Source organism: Mauremys reevesii, linkage group 1, assembly GCF_016161935.1.
Source record: "Mauremys reevesii isolate NIE-2019 linkage group 1, ASM1616193v1, whole genome shotgun sequence".
Lineage (NCBI taxonomy): Eukaryota > Metazoa > Chordata > Testudines > Geoemydidae > Mauremys > Mauremys reevesii.
This window is the reverse complement of record NC_052623.1, coordinates 90,734,166-90,748,369: the sequence shown is the minus strand read 5'-3', so window position 1 is coordinate 90,748,369 and position 14,204 is coordinate 90,734,166.

The window sequence follows — 14,204 nt, the reverse complement described above, 5'->3', positions numbered from 1 at the left end:
AGCTGAACTGCCTGGGCTGAGAATGCTTTACCTCTGGCTCTCAGGCACTTCATGATGGGTTTTGTGAGCTGCATTGTCCCAGAGGAAAGTACCTGTCTTTGTAGGCTGATAAAAATTTGGTCACTGATGTGTTGATAACTTTAAATATCAGGACCAAATGCTGGAACTGGGAGTAGATGTGGACTGGGCTCCTGTGGAAAGAGCAATGCTAGATACTAGATTCATGAAGGCTGTTCAAGGTAGAGCTGCTCCATAGCAACCCTGCATGGGAATGTGGTGCTGCAGACTCCCCTGCCTTAATCCATAAGTAGTTGCTGCCTGCTCGAAGCAAGGTGGCCTGTGCCTTAAGCTCGGCATTAGTCTCTAAACAGTTAACTAAGGATAACAAAAAACTCAGATTGTCTGTCTGTGCCTTTAAAGAAACAATCTTCAGCAATTTGCAATAGTTGAGGGCAAAGCCCTCACCTGGGTTTGGGATTCTGGGCTAGCACTGAGGAGAAGAGCTGGATCTGCTGCATCACAGTCTCACCTAGAATCATAGAATCATAGAATCTCAGGGTTGGAAGGGACCTCAGGAGGTCATCTAGTCCAACACCCTGCTCAAAGCACGACCAACACCAACTAAATCATCCCAGCCAGGGCTTTGTCAAGATTGACCTTAAAATCCTCTAAGGAAGGAGATTCCACCACCTCCCTAGGTAACCCAATCCAGTGCTTCAACACCCTCTTAGTGAAAATGTTTTTCTTTATATCCAACCTAAACCTCCCCCACTACAACTTGAGACCATTTCGCCTTGTTCTGTCATCTGCTACCACTGAGAACAGTCTAGATCCATCCTCTTTTAAACCCCCTTTCAGGTAGATGAAAGCAGCTATCAAATCCCCCCTCATTCTTATCTTCTGCAGACTAAACAATCCCACTTCCCTCAGCCTCTTCTCATAAGTCATGTGCTCCAGCCCCCTAATCATTTTTGTTCCCCTCCTCTGGACTCTTTCCAATTTTTCCATATCCTTCTTGTAGTGCGGGGCCCAAAACTGGAAACAGTACTCCAGATGAGGCCTCACCAATGTCAAATAGAGGGGAATGATCACGTCCCATGATCTGCTGGCAATGACCCTACTTATACAGCCCAAAATGCTGTTAGCCTTGTTGGCAACAAGGGCACACTGTTAACTCATATCCAGCTTCTCATCCACTGTAATCCCTAGGTCCTTTTCTGCAGAACTGCTTCCTAGCCACTCAGTCCCTAGTCTGTAGCAGTGCATGGGATTCTTCCATCCTAAGTGCAGGACTCTGCACTTGTCTTGTTTTGGCTCAATCCTCTAATTTGTCTAGGTCTTTCTGTATCCTATCCCTACTCTCCAGCATATCTACCACTCCTCCCAGTTTAGTGTCATCTGCAAACTTGCTGAGGGCGGAATCCACGCCACCTCCAGATCATTAGTGAAGATATTGAACAAAACCGGCCCAAGGACCAACCCTGGGGGCACTCCACTTGAAACCGGCTGCCAACTAGACATGGAGCCACTGATCTCTACCCGTTGAGCCCAACGATCTACCCAGCTTTCTTTCCACCTTATAGTCCATTCATCCAGCCCATACTTCTTTAACTTGCCGGCAAGAATACTGTGGGAGATGGTATCAAAAGTTTTGCTAAAGTCAAGGAATAACACATCCACTGCTTTCCCCTCACCCACAGACCCAGTTATCTCCTCATAGAAGGCAATTAGGTTAGTCAGGCATGACTTGCCCTTGGTGAATCCATGCTGACTGTTCCTGATCACTTTCCTCTCCTCTAAGTGTTTCAAAATTGATTCCTTGACGACCTGCTCCATGATTTTTCCAGGGTCTGAGGTGAGGCTGACTGACCCGGAGTTCCCCGGATCCTCCTTCTTCCCTTTTTTAAAGATGGGCACTACATCAGCCTTTTTCCAGTCATCCGGGACCTCCTCCGATCGCCATGAGTTTTCAAAGATAGTGTCCAATGGCTCTGCAATTACACCTGCCAACTCCTTTAGCACCCTCGGATGCAGCACATTAAGCCCCATGGACTTGTGTTCATCCACTTTTTTCTAAATAGTCCTGAACCACTTCTTTCTCCACAGAGGGCTGGTCACCTCCTCCCCATATTGTGCTGCCCAGTGCAGCAGTCTGGGAGCTGACCTTGTTTGTGAAGACAAAGGCAAAAAGAGCATTGAGTACACTAGCTTTCTCCACATCCTCTGTCACTAGATTGCCTCCCTCATTCAGTAAGGGGCCCACACTTTCCTTGACTTTCTTCTTGTTGCTAACATACCTGAAGAAACCCTTCTTGTTACTCTTAATATCTCTGCTAGCTGCAACTCCAAGTGTGATTTGGCCTTCCTGATTTCATTACTGCATGCCTCAGCAATATTTTTATACTTCTTCCTGGTCCTTTGTCCTATCTTCCACTTCTTTTAAGCTTCTTTTTTGCATTTAAGATCAGCAAGGATTTCACTGTTAAGCCAAGCTGGTTGCCTGCCATATTTATTTTCTTTTAACACATTGGTATTCTTTTTCCTGCAACCTCAATAAAGATTCTTTAAAATACAGCCAGCTCTCCTGGACTCCTTTCCCCCTCATGTTATTTTCCCAGGGGATCCTGCCCATCAGTTCCCTGAGGGATTCAAAGTCTGCTTTTCTGAAGTCCAGGGTCCGTATTCTGCTGCTCTCCTTTCTTCCATGTGTCAGGATCCTGAATTCGACCATCTCATAGTCACTGCCTTCCCATCCACTTTTACTTCCTCTACTAATTCTTCCTGGTTTGTGAGCAGCAGGTCTAGAAGAGCTCTGCCCCTAGTTGGTTCCTCCAGCACTTGCACAAGGAAATTGTCCCCTACACTTTTCAAAAACTTCCTGGACTGTCTGTGCACTGCTGTATTGCTCTCCCACCAGATATCAAGATGATTAAAGTCTCCCATGAGAACCATGGCCTGCGATCAAGTTAGTTTTGCTAGTTGCCGGAAGAAAGCCTCGTCCACCTTATCCCCCTGGTCTGGTGGTCTATAGCAAACTCCCACCACAACATCACCCTTGTTGCTCACACTTCTAAACTTAATCCAGAGACTCTCAGGTTTTTCTTCAATTTCATACCAGAGCTCTGAGCAGTCATACTGCTCTCTTACCTACAATGCAACTTCCCCGCCTTTTCTGCCCTGCTTGTCCTTCCTGAACAGTTTATATCCATCCATGACAGTACTCCAGTCATGTAAGTTATCCCACCAAGTCTGTTATTCCAATCACATCATAGTTCCTTGACTGTGCCAGGACTTCCAGTTCTCCCTGCTTGTTTCCCAGGCTCTTGCATTTGTGTATAGTCACTTAAGATAACTCGCTGATTGTCCCACTTTCTCAGTCTGAGACAGGAGTCCTCCGCTCTTGCACTGTCCTGCTCGTGCTTCTTCCTGGTGTCCCATTTCCCCACTTACCTCAGGGCTTTGGTCTCCTTCCCCCAGTGAACCTAGTTTAAAGCCCTCCTCACTAGGTTAGCCAGCCTGCTTGTGAAGATGCTCCTCCCTCTCTTCGTTAGGTGGAGCCTGTCTCTACCTAGCACTCCTCCTTCTTGGAACACCATCCCATGGTCAAAGAATCCAAAGCCTCCTCTCTGATACCACCTACGTAGCCATTTGTTCATTTCCACAATTCGATGATCTCTACCCAGGCCTTTTCCCTGCACAGGGAGGATGGATGAGAACACCGCTTGCACCTCAAACTCCTTTATCCTTCTTCCCAGAGCCACGTAGTCTGCAGTAATCCGCTCAAGATCATTCTTGGCAGTATCATTGGTGCTCATGTGGAGAAGCAGGAAGGGGTAGTGATCCGAGGGCTTGATGAGTCTCGGCAGTCTCTCCGTCACATCGCAAATCCTAGCTCCTGGTAAGCAGCAGACCTCTTGGTTTTCTTGGTCGGGTGGCAGATAGATGACTCAGTCCCTCTGAGGAGGGAGTTCCCGACCACCACCACCCACCTCCTTCTCTTGGGAGCGGTGGTCATGGAACCCCCATCCCTAGAATAGTGCATCTCATGCCTTCCAACCGGTGGAGTCTCCTTCTGCTCCCTTCCCTCAGATGTATCATCTAGTCCACTCTCCGCATTAGTACCTGTGGAAAGAACATGAAAACGATTGCTCACCTGTATCTTCATTGCTGGTACATGGACACTCCTCTTTCTTCCTCTAGAACTGGCCCTGATAAGCATCCAAGCCCTCATAACTTGCCTGTGGCTCCCTTTTAGTTAGAGTCTCTTTCTGGTCCTTCTACGCATCTGGAGGACTAAATCTTGGTGGTAGTCTGGCCTGAGTGATTTTCCCTTGAGCAAGGGGGTGTCAGAGCACCAACTCATCCACTAGGGGACAGAGAAAGCCTGACATATCCTGTCATAATCGTGCATTCCATGGAAGAGGCAGATTAGCTGCATTCTGTACCAGCTGGAGCCTTAGTATTTTTCCTGCTTTTTACTGGTGCTGTAATCCAGTGAGTTGGAATGATCAGCATAGGAGAGTGGCTGAGGAAGCAAATGCTGGATTGCTATTTTGGTATATGGGGGACAGATTCAGGGAATAGTTTGAATATGGGAGAAACTCATCATTGCTAAAATGTGTACTACAGGAAGATGTCTGTGTGATACATTGGCACTATAACTCTAGTAACTAAAATACAGCTGTAATGCAGTTCTACAAACTGTAACAGACAAAAAAACAAAATGCTATTTTATGCTTAATAGGGCACATTTTTACAAGATGAAAAGATTTTAAAAGGTCCTGGTCAAAGAGGATTTGCAAACTGTAGAGTCTAAGAACAAAAGCACTGCATAGTATATAACACAGAGGCCTTCACAAATTGAGTTAGTAGGAAGCCCCACAAGCTGTTCACGTAATATGTGATAGAATCAGGAGACAGAAAAGCAGGTCATGGCTAGAGACAACTAAGGATAACCTCTTGACCCTTATTCAAGGAACAGAATGGAGAATAATTAAGTATGGAAGGGAATCCACTTACTCTTGCAGATCCTTACATTATAGATATGGATGGAAAGTTCTCTGATGTTGGGTGGGATCATTTCAAGTGTAATGTACTCTGATGGTGGTTATGTCTCTTCGTACATAAAGGCATTTAGGTGACTAGTCCTGCAATTTTGCAAAGGTTTACAGAAACCAGAATAGAACTTTTAATAAAAAAAGTGTTGATAAATGGTTTACCTTTATGAAGAGAAATTTAAAAATAAATAACCACAAACTTAAAATCATTTTTAATTGTTACTTGTTGGCACACCAAGAATATGCTATACATACCTCATGGTGTGCAATATAGGGCAAGATTATCATACATATGCAAAATATCACAAACAGGATGTGCACAGGCAGAAATTGTGGAAAAACAACATCGCTTGCCTCATAACCTAAGTCGTGCAGAACGCAATGCCATCCACAGCCTCAGAAACCATCCTGACATTATAATCAAAGAGGCTGATAAAGGAGGTGCTGTTGTCATCATGAACAGGTCTGACTACCAAAAGGAGGCCGCCAGACAACTCTCCAATACCAAATTCTACAGGCCACTTCCCTTAGATCCCACTGAGGAATACACTAAGAAACTGCACCATCTTCTCAGGATACTCCCTACACTAACACCGGAACAAATCAACATACCCTTAGATCCCCGACCAGGGTTATTCTATCTACTACCCAAGATCCACAAACCCAGAAATCCTGGACGCCCCATCAGCTCGGGCATTGGCACTCTCACTGAAGGACTGTCTGGATATGTGGACTCTCTACTCAGACCCTATGCCACCAGCACTCCCAGCTATCTCCGTGACACCACTGATTTCCTGAGGAAACTACAATGCATTGGTGACCATCCAGAAAACACCATCCTAGCCACCACGGATGTAGAGGCTCTCTACACAAACATCCCACACACTGATGGAATACAAGCTGTCAGGAACAGTATCCCTGATGATGCCACAGCACAACTGGTTGCTGAGCTCTGTGCCTTTATCCTCACACACAACTATTTCAAATTTGATGACAATATATATCTCCAGATCAGTGGCACCGCTATGGGCACCCGCATGGCCCCACAATATGCCAATATTTTTATGGCCGACCTGGAACAACACTTCCTCAGCTCCCGTCCACTCATGCCCCTTCTCTACCTACGCTACATTGATGCCATCTTCTTCATCTGGACCCATGGGAAGGAGACTCTGGAAAAATTCCACCACGATTTCAACAGCTTTCACCCCACCATCAACCTCAGCCTGTACCAATCTACATGGGAGGTCCACTTCCTAGACACCACGGTGCAAATAAGTGATGGTCACATTACACCACCCTATACCGAAAACCTACCAACCGCTATGCCTACCTTCATGCCTCCAGCTTCCATCCTGGGCACACCACAAGATCCATTGTCTACAGCCAAGCACTGAGGTACAACCGCATCTGCTCTATCCCCTCAGACAGAGACCAACACCTACAAAATCTCCACCAAGCATTCTCAAAACTACAGTACCCGCATGAGGAAATAAGGAAACAGATCAACAGAGCCAGACATGTACCCAGAAGCCTCCTACTGCAAGACAAACCCAAGAAAGAAACCAACACGACTCCACTGGCCATCACATACAGTCCCCAGCTAAAACCCCTCCAACGCATCATCAGGGATCTACAACCCATCCTGAACAATGATCCCACACTTTCACAGGCCTTGGGTGGCAGGCCAGTCCTCGCCCACAGACAACCTGCCAACCTGAAGCATATTCTCACCAGTAACTGCACACCGCACCATAGTAACTCTAGCTCAGGAACCAATCCATGCAACAAACCTTGATGCCAACTCTGCCCACATATCTACACCAGCGACACCATCACAGGACCTAACCAGATCAGCCACACCATCACCGGTTAATTCACCTGCACGTCCACCAGTGTAATATACGCCATCATATGCCAGCAATGCCCCTCTGCTATGTACATCGGCCAAACTGGACAGTCTCTATGGAAAAGGATAAATGGACACAAATCAGATATTAGGAATGGCAATATACAAAAACCTGTAGGAGAACACTTCAACCTCCCTGGCCACACAATAGCAGATCTTAAGGTGGCCATCCTGCAGCAAAAAAACTTCAGGACCAGACTTCAAAGAGAAACTGCTGAGCTTCAGTTCATCTGCAAATTTGACAGCATCAGCTCAGGGTTAAACAAAGACTGTGAATGGCTTGCCAACTACAGAACCAGTTTCTCCTCCCTTGGTTTTCACACCTCAACTGCTAGAACAGGGCCTCATCCTCCCTGATTGAACTAATCTCGTTATCTCTACCTTGCTTCTTGCTTGCATATATATACCTGCCCCTGGAAATTTCCACTACTTGCATCCGAAGAAGTGGGTATTCACCCACGAAAGCTCATGCTGCAAAACGTCTGTTAGTTTATAAGGTGCCACAGGATTCTTTGCTGCTTTTACAGATCCAGACTAACATGGCTATCCCTCTGATACAGGACTTTAATGTACTCTGACAGCATTGTCACTGGTGACAAGTGTAAGTTTACAGATACCATGAGACCATGTGAAATAAGGACCATCTTGAATATCATTGGCAAATGCTGAGGTGTTCTTGAATTACATGGAATTAAAAAGACCCCATCTGAAACAAACCCAGATGTAGTCTCTATTTAGAAAGCTCTCATATTTCTCTCTGGCCTTTATGCTTAATGTTACAACACAGGATCTTCCTCAGTCATGGTCCAGAAGAAGAAGCCAAGGAATGGACTGTAATCTACACTTCCACTGCCACTCTCTCTGTAATAAAGCAGATGTTCTTTTCATTAAGGTAATACTGATAACCTGCAAAGATTAAGAGATCATTTTCCACCAGGGTTAGGTGCAAACTGAGTCTTTCTATCTTTTGAGGCATGATGAATTGACCACTGCAAATGGCAGAATACTAGAATTCTGAACCAGAATGACCACTAGTCTGTACTAGTATAAAAATTCTATATAATGCAGATGCTTAACTTCAGAATAGTCAAATTGTTAAAATAAAGCTATAGAAAGGAAAAGTTTGCAGGTCTTTAGTACATTAAGAAAAAAAAAATGTGTTTCAATTCATGGAAAAGCTTTTAACCTGTCGCGAACACTCTTTTTTTTTTTCCTGCTAATGTAAGCAGTCAGTCTAAGTCTATCAGTTCCACAGCAAGAGTAACTAAACAACTTTGAATATAAGATTGTAATCAAGGCAGGGCTTTGACGATTGCAATGCATTTGCTACAATCCAGTGTTCAGAATAGTTAGTGATAACCCTTCATCCATTTGAATAGTGAGTTGAAAAGGAGTATTTGCATATATTTATTAACTCTATACCAGATCTACGGAAATATTCATATTCCTTCCCCTATTTCAAGTACACAGAAATGGTACAATATTTCATACCTAAGAAATATCATGAAAAACTTCATTTGAGTAGTTTTAGCAAAAGAATAATTTATATTTAACATACTGTTAATAGTGCACAATATTTATATCTCAACCAAATTTTACAAGTAGCCTATAGCAAATGGAACTGCGGTTAAATAAAGGAAAGACAAACAGAACTATAAGTCAACCAGGCTTTAAATCTAACAAGGAAATAAATGAAAAGGCATACAAAATAACCACCCCATCAAAAACATTCGTAGATGAACTAACAAATAAAAGAACCTCATAAATAAAATATGTTCTACAAATGCAAACTACAAATATATGCAATTTTTATATTTTATGTTAACAAAAGAATAAAAATCATCATGTTCTTCTTCTTTTGTCATGCATACACAGTTTAAACTGTTACTGTTTCACGGAATTATTATTCTGTGTTTATGTCTTCTGCCATTGTATGTTCCAACCTGCTAGTCTCCATCTAGTTATTTAAACTGAAGCTGTTAATGAAAAGCTGTTGGCTCACAGACTAAACAAAAGTGCCAAGTACCAGTCCAAAACTGCAGGTAATAAGCAATAGTTTTATAAACCAAACAACTCCAGTTAATATGTGTTTTGCTAAAACTTTTCTTACCATAAGGCAAATTAACATCAATAGACAATAAGCTCTCAGAGCCAGATCCTGAGATGGTTATAAATGAATACAGTTGCACCGAAATCAGTAGAGGAATATCAATTTATACCAACTGAAGATCTGGCCTCAAATATTAGAAAACCATTGTTCTGCTACTAAATAACGCTAAATCAAATCTTTGATTTCTCCTAGTTTTCAACATAGTGAAAGTCTGGTTCACAGTACTAAGATTGCATAACAAATTCAATAAAAATATTGTACTTTTGTGGGATTTTAGTAAAATTAAAAATATTGGGTGAAATCTCATTGAGGGTTCAATAGAGTGAGGGTTTCATCCATCCAGTTCTCCTTTTCTGGGTGCCAATTCAGCAAGCTGATTTATCATATATATAACTTTTAAGCACATGCATGGTCTGATTGTTTATTTTCTATTAGAATTGTTCAAGGGGTGATCTCCATAAAGAATATTATTTAGGTTATCTTTCTCCTCTATTCCCAAACTCCTACCCCTTCTGTTTGTCCTTTATCTACTGTCAAATGTTGTCAAATATTGCCTATATTCAGTACGACTATTCACATATGTAAGGATTACTTGAACTTTCCACTTACCAGCAACTTTTTCAGGGCAGAAACTGTGCCTTTTATTTTTTTTTGTACAAAGCAACTAGCAACTAAAGTGTAAAGTGTAAATAAATAAATAAATAAATAAACATTTATGAATCTAAGCACACCTACTGTGCCAAGCATCACAAACCTAGATAGATATAGCTATGTTAGCAGGCCAGCGGGAGGCCAGAAGAAAAAAAGCCTCTATTATGTACTTGCAGGTTTTCTTTTTTCATTGTATAATTTGGGAGCCAAGAAATCATCAACAATGAAGGAGTTTTACTTGAGTAAGGACTACAGGTAAGGGCATCAAATCAGTATATTTGCAGTATATGAAATAACGTTCACTATTATAACACTCCATATGGCTAAATGCAGTGCATCCGAAGAAGTGAGCTGTAGCTCACGAAAGCTCATGCTGAAATAAATTTGTTAGTCTCTAAGGTGCCACAAGTACTCCTGTTCTTTTTGCAGATACAGACTAACACGGCTGCTACTCTGAAAACTATTATAACAGTAAAAGTTATTTCATATATATATACTATATAATGGCTGTCAGAACTACTGATTTCAATATAAAAAATAAAATTTAGAAACATGGTCAAAAGAATGGATGATGAGTCCTTTATTGTTTTTACCATCATATTTGTCCTGTGCCTAAGACAGCTAAATTGCAATTCTAAGACTAATTTATGAAAGATAGGTGCATGCTCTCCAGTGTTCCCTCTAATTTTTCTCACCCATGTGCGGAACGAATTTTGCTTTGTGCACCAATATGGAGGTGATGTGTGACACATGACCTTCATATTGGTGCACATAACAAAATTAAGGTGGTGGGGGTGGGGCCGAGGGGGTTCAGAGTGTGGGAGAGGGCTCAGGGCAGGGACAGAGGGTTGGTGTGCAGGGGTCTGAGGGCTCTGGCTGGGGGTGCAGGCTCTGGGGTGGGGCCATGGATGAGGGGCTCAGGGCTGGGGCAGAGGTTTGGGTGCAGGGGGTGAGGGCTCCAGGTGGGGGTGGGCTCTGGGATGGGGCCATGGAGATTTGGGGTGCAGGAGGGTGCAGGACTCTCCCCATCTCTCTCTCTCCCTGCAGCAGCACCTGGCCTGGGGGGAGAGGGGTGCCTCTCCCCACTGTTGGAGCTCTGTAGCTAGTGCTACAGGATAGGCTCCTCTCCCCTGGCCCCAGCAGGTCCGGGTCGGGGGAGGTCCTCCCTGGCTGCGGCTGGGTTCAGGCCACTCTGGCCATGCTGCCCTGGCCATGCAGCCCTGGCAGGTCCAGGAACCCCGGCTGTAGCCAGTCCGAGGACATCTGAGATGGGATAACCTATGTGAAAGGTAACATATATGCTCCTCCTAGATCTCCAAGAATTACATCTCTGCAAGAATGTCACAATAAACCCCTGACAAAACATTTTGGCAACTTCAAAAACCAGTGCCTAATTTCTTGTCTCTTTTGGTGGCCTTTCATGCAAGAAACAGAGCAGGCCTATATTGCATCTCATAATGTGTGTGCTAACTCCAAGACATTGCATAACAAACCACTCAGCTTTTTGCAACCTCTGGAGACTCCATCTAATCCGGGGGCAGTTATTGTCATAGCTTTCCTTAGCAGAGTTACCCTAGTCCAACAGTTTCATGACAATCCTATCGTTAACCATCTCACCGTAATGGCCTACTTCATCCCCTGCTTTGGCCTGCCCTCCTCCCAGGAAACTGTCTGGCTCTGTGTGGATCAGATTCCCTGCCTCTACAACCTCCCACAGCATATCATCTGTGATTAGCAGTCATAAATTATCTCCTGCTTATCCTGCTTCACACAAATTATCTGGTTTGAATTCCTCTGGATGTTGGGCATCACTTCTGTCTCTCCTCTATCTATCACCTATAGTCAAATAGTCAAACAGAGAAGAAACAAAATTTTGGACTAGTACCTATGTGCTATATCAACTACCATCATGATTACTGGTCCTCACTACTACCCCACATTGAGTCCATGTACAGTAACATGGAACAAGGGCACAGCCCATTTTTTCTAAACTATGGATTCCACCCTCGATTTTACGCAGAACTACCCCCACCCATCTCCAACCCAGCAGCCTTACACTGGGTGCAACAGATCCATTGGACCCAAGATGACCTGAAAACCCACCTAGAGGAAGCCAAGAGAAGCTACAAATAATGTCCAGACCAGGGATCTGCAACCTTTGGCACGTGGCTCGCTAGGGTAAGCCCCCTGGTAGGTCTGGCCAGTTTGTTTACCTGCTGCGTCCACAGGTTCAGCCGATTGCGGCTCCCACTAGCCGCAGTTCACCGCTCCAGGCCAATTGGGGCAGTGAGAAGTGGCGCGGGCCAAGGGATGTGCTGGCTGCTGCTTCCTGGAGCCCCCTTTGGCCTGGAGTGATGAACCGCAGCTAGTGAAAGCTGCGATCGGCCGAACCTGTGGATGCAGCGGGTAAACAAACTGGCCCGGCCCGCCAGGGGGCTTACCCTGGTGAGCCACATGCCAAAGGTTGCCGATCCCTCGTCCAGACTGACAACAGGAAGAAGGACCACTTTTTCTGTAGATCAGAGAGTGTAGCTTTCGACCAAACATCTGCAGACATACCAAACCTTTATGGGAGATGCTGTGTGGTCAGAGATCCCAACTCACAGAAGAGAATGAGAGCATTAAGCACTCGTATGAGGCAGGATGCTACCATTTTTAATCTAAGTATTTTGGTTTTCATCTCAAATACTTCAGTTTTTGGTATTTTGCCAAGCAGCTAAAATTTTCAGTTGAAAATTTTGACAAAAACAAACAAACAAAAATGTGTTGTTGAAATTTTCATGAGGGTGGGGAAGGAAGAGCTTTATTACTAATGTTATTCCACATAGAGAACTGAGCATTTATTACAACTCTCTGTGTTCTATTTCTTGACAGTTTGTAATCCCTCTCACCCACTGGCCACATAGTTTTCTTATTACCTTTATATGCGGGGTTTTATAAAAGGTTTTCTGAGCATCCAACTAAATTGCATCTACTAGTTTTCCATTATCTACTGCTTTGTTGGATCCCCTAAAGGCTTGTAATACTGTAGGTGTGAGATGCGTGATTTTGCTTTTCAGAGACATGCAAGTTCTTTTTCTTCTCTATTTCTGGAACAGATGGTTACAAAGACATTTATGATACATTCACTTGAGATTTGGCAGATATTTGTGTATGTGTGTGTGTGTGTGGGGGGGGAATCAGCATTTTCCATTCCTGCTTTCCTCAATACAGAATAACCCATTATTCCCCTCTTTCCCCTTGGCTATGTAGAGAATATATCAAAATAATTTGGCAAAGGCAAGCATCCAGAGAGTAGGCCAGCTGGTACAACAAGGAGCACTAATGTTTATAGATCAAATAAAAAGGCAGCATGTACTACACTCCCCTTATTAGCCCCCTCATACTGCTTCCAGCTAAAACATTCTCATGACTCAGGGAAAAATGATAATGAGGCTTCTCATTATTGGAAAATATCCTGTTGAGCAGAATTAGTGGGAAAAGGTTTTCCTGCATTTTAGTGACACTGGAAAGGGACACCGGAGTCCTAAAATTCAGGAGATAGTAACTTCATCTGCTCAATAAGAGAATCTTACTTTGCACATCGCGTCTTAACACATGATATCAATATTATATAGGGCACATTACATCTTAGACTATATAAATGAGTCATGGTGATTCTCCTATATGGTGGAGTAAATTTGAGAACAGTCCTTCTCAGCACCTCAGCAATTTCCTCACTGCCCTCTACCACGTGAAGTAACCTTCACATGGTGCTTCTGTTAAGTGCTGGTGTTTTTTGTGCTATGTGTTTTGGGAAAATCCACCAACGTATCAATATCATCAATTGGCCACTGGATGTTGTTTTACCGACCTCCCAATGAATGTAGCAACAATTATACTTCCTCAAACTGCACTTTCGAGGATGAAAAAACAACAGTTGGGCTATTTCTCTGAATATACCAACCTAACGTAGAAGGAATGTCCAGGGAAAAAAGTAGGTTACCTCTCAAGGACCCTCAAAGACCATCACATTGACATTGAAACACACGTGAAAGAAGATAAAGCTTCCAGACATAAAATCTATGCCATAGCTGTTCAGCATACAAGTCTCCCTACCATCAGCTGCACCCTAACCCAAGATCTTAGCACAATGGCTGATTATTTCCAATTCTGGAAACTTAGGCCTAATTTAAAAAAAAAAAACTTGGTAACTGCTTTCCATCTGAACAATAAAATTGCTAATACCAAACTTGATGTGCAGTTCTATGGTGAGAGCATCAGCCATGAAGCTAATTCAAAGTATCTTGGTGTTATACTGGACCAGAGTTTGACCTTTCAACAACATCTCGAGAATACCTGTGATAAGGTCAGGTCTTGTGTTGCTCTTACCAGAAAGTTGGCAGGGAAATCATGGGGCTCCAGTCTACAGACCTTCCGAATCACAACAATTGCCTTGGTATATTCTGCAGCTGAATATTGTGCACCAATATGATCT